A 6,286-nucleotide genomic window follows, 5' to 3' on the forward strand; every position below is an offset into this window, starting at 1 on the left:
AGGTTTATGAAGCACCTTTTGTGTATGAAAAGTAACATATAAATAAAGGTTTACTGATTGACTTTGATTCAAACTGTGTTTTTAAGTTCTTTTAACTCAAATGAATGACTTCAATAATTCCTCAAGCATTGTTTTACTTACTTTAATTTCAAATATTTGCAGTATCTCTTGGATGTGTTTGAGTGTCTGAGTATCTGATGTGTTTCAGACTGTGTGTGTGTGTGTGTGTGTGTGTGTGTGTGTGTGTGTGTGTGTGTGTGCGTGTGTGTGTGTGTGTGTGTGTGTGTGTGTGTGTGTGTGTGTGTGTGTGTGTGTGTGTGTGTGTGTGTTTCTCTCGGGGAGATAGAGTTTCGGTGAAAGCCTGAGCGAGTGTAAACTAATCCTAAAGCTCGCCAGCTGCTCTGCGATCCTAAGCATCTCCTGGAAGAGTTTACCCTGCTGTTATTCTACATCAACATATATCATCGCTCACTGTCGAGACTCTTTCAAAACCTCTCATAATCTTACTGTACACAAACTCTAAAATACAGCAAATACAAACATATTCTGCATTTTGTAGTTCTCTTTCCTGAAGTGTGTTCTCTATGTTTTGGTGCATGTATGGTCTGCTAAGGCTAACATCCCAAAGTTCCTGAAGTGATATCACTGTTGAAAACTCGGGCTCCTGTTGGCTAGCGCCCCTCTAAGCGGTTGACCAATCACAACAGAGCTGGCCAGCTAACCAATCAGAGCAGACTGGGTTCTGGTTTCAGACAGAGGGTGAAAAGAGGTGCTGCAGCACAGGCAGTATGAGAAGAGTCCTCTCCTGCTGATGTTCAAGTGTATTGAAATACACTTGAACATCAGCAGGAGAGGACTCTTTAAAGTAGAGACACTACATACTGATATACACCTGAACATCAGCAGGAGAGGACTCTTTAAAGTAGAGACACTACATACTGATATACACCTGAACATCAGCAGGAGAGGACTCTTTAAAGTAGAGACACTACATACTGATATACACCTGAACATCAGCAGGAGAGGACTCTTTAAAGTAGAGACACTACATACTGATATACACCTGAACATCAGCAGGAGAGGACTCTTTAAAGTAGAGACACTACATACTGATATACACCTGAACCTCAGCAGGAGAGGACTCTTTAAAGTAGAGACACTACATACTGATATACACCTGAACATCAACAGGAGAGGACTCTTTAAAGTAGAGACACTACATACTGATATACACCTGAACATCAGCAGGAGAGGACTCTTTAAAGTAGAGACACTACATACTGATATACACCTGAACATCAGCAGGAGAGGACTCTTTAAAGTAGAGACACTACATACTGATATACACCTGAACATCAGCAGGAGAGGACTCTTTAAAGTAGAGACACTACATACTGATATACACCTGAACATCAGCAGGAGAGGACTCTTTAAAGTAGAGACACTACATACTGATATACACCTGAACATCAGCAGGAGAGGACTCTTTAAAGTAGAGACACTACATACTGATATACACCTGAACATCAGCAGGAGAGGACTCTTTAAAGTAGAGACAATACATACTGATATACACCTGAACATCAGCGGGAGAGGACTCTTTAAAGTAGAGACACTACATACTGATATACACCTGAACATCAGCAGGAGAGGACTCTTTAAAGTAGAGACACTACATACTGATATACACCTGAACATCAGCAGGAGAGGACTCTTTAAAGTAGAGACACTACATACTGATATACACCTGAACATCAGCAGGAGAGGACTCTTTAAAGTAGAGACACTACATACTGATATACACCTGAACATCAGCAGGAGAGGACTCTTTAAAGTAGAGACACTACATACTGATATACACCTGAACATCAACAGGAGAGGACTCTTTAAAGTAGAGACACTACATACTGATATACACCTGAACATCAGCAGGAGAGGACTCTTTAAAGTAGAGACACTACATACTGATATACACCTGAACATCAGCAGGAGAGGACTCTTTAAAGTAGAGACACTACATACTGATATACACCTGAACATCAGCAGGAGAGGACTCTTTAAAGTAGAGACACTACATACTGATATACACCTGAACATCAGCAGGAGAGGACTCTTTAAAGTAGAGACACTACAGACTGATATACACCTGAACATCAGCAGGAGAGGACTCTTTAAAGTAGAGACACTACATACTGATATACACCTGAACATCAGCGGGAGAGGACTCTTTAAAGTAGAGACACTACATACTGATATACACCTGAACATCAGCAGGAGAGGACTCTTTAAAGTAGAGACACTACAGATTGATATACACCTGAACATCAGCGGGAGAGGACTCTTTAAAGTAGAGACACTACATACTGATATACACCTGACCAGCAGCAGGAGAGGACTCTTTAAAGTAGAGACACTACATACTGATATACACCTGAACATCAGCAGGAGAGGACTCTTTAAAGTAGAGACACGACATACTGATATACACCTGAACATCAGCAGGAGAGGACTCTTTAAAGTAGAGACACTACATACTGATATACACCTGAACATCAGCAGGAGAGGACTCTTTAAAGTAGAGACACTACATACTGATATACACCTGAACATCAGCAGGAGAGGACTCTTTAAAGTAGAGACACTACATACTGATATACACCTGAACATCAGCAGGAGAGGACTCTTTAAAGTAGAGACACTACATACTGATATACACCTGAACATCAGCAGGAGAGGACTCTTTAAAGTAGAGACACTACATACTGATATACACCTGAACATCAGCAGGAGAGGACTCTTTAAAGTAGAGACACTACATACTGATATACACCTGAACATCAGCAGGAGAGGACTCTTTAAAGTAGAGACACTACATACTGATATACACCTGAACATCAGCAGGAGAGGACTCTTTAAAGTAGAGACACTACATACTGATATACACCTGAACATCAGCAGGAGAGGACTCTTTAAAGTAGAGACACTACATACTGATATACACCTGAACATCAGCAGGAGAGGACTCTTTAAAGTAGAGACACTACACACTGATATACTCCTGAACATCAGCAGGAGAGGACTCTTTAAAGTAGAGACACTACATACTGATATACACCTTATCAGCAGGATAATATGTCCTCTTTAATATAAATTATAATATTTTTGATTCATGAATATGCAAAATAAAACAGAAAGTAAAAAGAAATCATGAATAAATAGATGTAAAATCCTCATTTCATAAATAACACTAAGAAAAAATACGAAACATTTAAAAAACGCTGCTCCTCTCCCGGTCGCCGTGCAGGTTGAGGTCACTCTGACAGCAGGGGTCAAGAGTCACGACCCCCACCTGGAAACACACCATAAACTAGACATCTTCCTCTCAGTGTGTGTGTGTGTGTGTGTGTGTGTGTGTGTGTGTGTGTGTGTGTGTGTGTGTGTGTGTGTGTGTGTGTGTGTGTATCTTTTAATCCTCAGATACAGTTTCCTTATTCTAACAGCCAATTAGCTACATACCTGGGTGCATTATTTCTAAATGAAGGAAACAGGAGACACTTTAATTTCAAAATGCCGTCCCATATCATCTGCCTCCGGTAAACAGACCCTCCCTCAATGTTACCCCGTCTGAGGGGGGGTCGGAGGGCAAGTGTTGTCACATGGTCTGCATGCCTCGCCTAATGACTGACAGCTGGACACAGACTCTGACAACACATGGGGGGAATGTGGGGAAGTACTTGAGTACAGTACTGAAAACCAATTCTTAATCTTTAATATTTGTGTATGCATGCTTCTTAGTTAACATGAAGCTGTCTTGGACTACTAAAGGTTTTCTGATTCTGAGTATTCACACCTCTCTGTCTCTTATTAAATACTCGGTGGAGACTTTTCGGGCTCTTAATATTGCGGCTGTCAGATATTTTTCGGGGCTCTTATTGTGGCGGCTGTCAGAGACTTCTCGGGCTTTTAATGTGGCGGGTATCAAAGACTTTTTCAGGCTCTGTGGCGGGTATCAGAGACTTTTTTGGGCTCTTAATGTGGCGGGTATCAGACACTTCTCGGCCTTTTAATGAGGCGGGTATCAGAGACTTTTTTGGGCTCTGTGGCGGGTATCAGAGGCTTCTCGGGATTTTAATGTGGCGGGTATCAGAGACTTTTTTGGGCTCTTAATGTGGCGGGTATCAGAGACTTTTTTGGGCTCTTAATGTGGCGGGTATCAGACACTTCTCGGCCTTTTAATGTGGCGGGTATCAGAGACTTTTCGGGCTTTTAATGTGGCGGGTATCAGAGACTTTTCGGGCTTTTAATGTGGCGGGTATCATAGACTTTTTCGGGCTCTGTGGCGGGTATCAGAGACTTTTAGGGCTTTTAATGTGGCGGGTATCAGAGACTTTTTCGGGATCTTATTGTGGCGGGAAGGTAGAAACAAACTATTCAAAGTGTCCACAAAGCGATTAAACCCCAGAGGTGGGAAGCGACCAAATGCATTTGCTGTATTCATGTACTTTACTACTGCTGCACTTAAAGAGGAGATATTCAGCTTGATATATGTAGTCGTACAATGTGTTTGAGCACTAGCCAATAGGAGTGCGAGAGCTACATGTCACTTTGTTCCAGAAGTAAACCAAAGGGAAACCCCCCCAAAAGCTAATTAGCGTCTCTTCATCAAGTAGATACAATACATACATTTAATGAATCAAAAACATATATTGTAAATTTAACTACAACAGACTTTTTTTTCTTAACACTGTTACATTTCATAATGATCATAATGGTCTTGCAAGTATTTGTATATTCATTTGGACAATAATGTGTGTGTGTGTGTGTGTGTGTGTGTGTGTGTGTGTGTGTGTGTGTGTGTGTGTGTGTGTGTATACAGTGTAAACCACAGGGGGGCGACTCTGAGGTTGTAACTGGGAAGGAACTGGTTTGGTCTATTTCTGGAAAGAGTGTATGCAGTGTGTTTGTTGCTCCAACAGCTGAGCATGTGCCGGAGCAAGGGCACGGCACAGAGTGTGTGTGTGTGTGTGCGTGTGTGTGTGTGTGTGTGTGTGTGTGTGTGTGTGCGTGTGTGTGTGTGTGTCTGATCTCAGACCAGTCAGAGTCCGATAATCAACAGAGGTACTTCTGACCTTCAGTCTGAGACACACAGCAAAATACTCCCTGCAGTTAGTGTCACTCATTATGTACTGTACTAAAGTACTTTAACTGTACTTTACAATATACACACTACACTAGCAATGCTTTCACTTTTATTACACTTAGAATAAATACTACTTTCATTTGACTGCATAATCAATACAAGAGAAAGGTAATTTAAAGGTCCCATGTCATGGCCATTTCTACTGATCATAATTCCATTGTTGAGGTCTACTAGAATACATTTACATCTTTCCAAACTCACATTGGTTTCTCAAACAGCATCTCTCTATAATATGTGTATTCACTCTCTGTCCTACACGGCTTGTTGGAGCTCCTGCCCCCCTCCCTCTGTGAGCCCACTGTGCTCTGATTGGTCAGCTCGCCCACTCTGTTCTGATGAGTCCACCACCGTTACAGCGGAACATCAGTGATTATGTGTTTCAATGGCGTTTGTTAGCAACCAGGAAATGCCAGTGATGAGAAACAGATGAGAATGCTGCGTGGGGTCTGGCTGCCGTGTTGGCGAGCGGACAGTGTGAGCTGGGTTCATGTCCTGCTTGCTGCGTGGGGTCTGCGAGACAGCGAGGCATCGCGAGTGGACGCGGGAAGGAGGGGATGCTGAGGGGGCTGCAGCACCCCTATCTGCGAGGCTCCACTAGCACCCGCACCCCCAAACGCGGCGCACCGACAGTGCATCACAGTTTCGCCGCTGCTAGGCTCTACTAGCACCCCCACCCCCCCCCCCAGCGCGTCACAGTTTCGCCGCTGCTAGGCTCCACTAGCACCGCCCCCCCCCCCCCCCCCCCCCCCCCCCAGCGCTTCACAGTTTTGCCGCTGAGAGTGTGTGTGTGCGAGGAGCTCCACGGATTGGAAACAGAGAAACATCCAACGAGGCGTTCTGGGGCAGCACAGACAGGTCTTCTCTGTGTTAGAGTTTCACTCGCTACAGGGTGTACTTTGAGGGTTTGTGACTCTGCAGACCGTTTACATGCAGAAAAGCATGACATGGGACCTTTAACTAAATTTGCCAAAATTACTTTTTAAATGATATAACTTTAATCGGGATTTTATAGAAATGACTCAAATAAACTAAAAAGAGAAGCAAAACTATTAAAAGGACATACAATGCGATCCAAAGCAACCATCA

The sequence above is a fragment of the Notothenia rossii genome (assembly GCF_949606895.1).
Source record: "Notothenia rossii genome assembly, chromosome: 11".
In the NCBI taxonomy this organism is placed as follows: domain Eukaryota; kingdom Metazoa; phylum Chordata; class Actinopteri; order Perciformes; family Nototheniidae; genus Notothenia; species Notothenia rossii.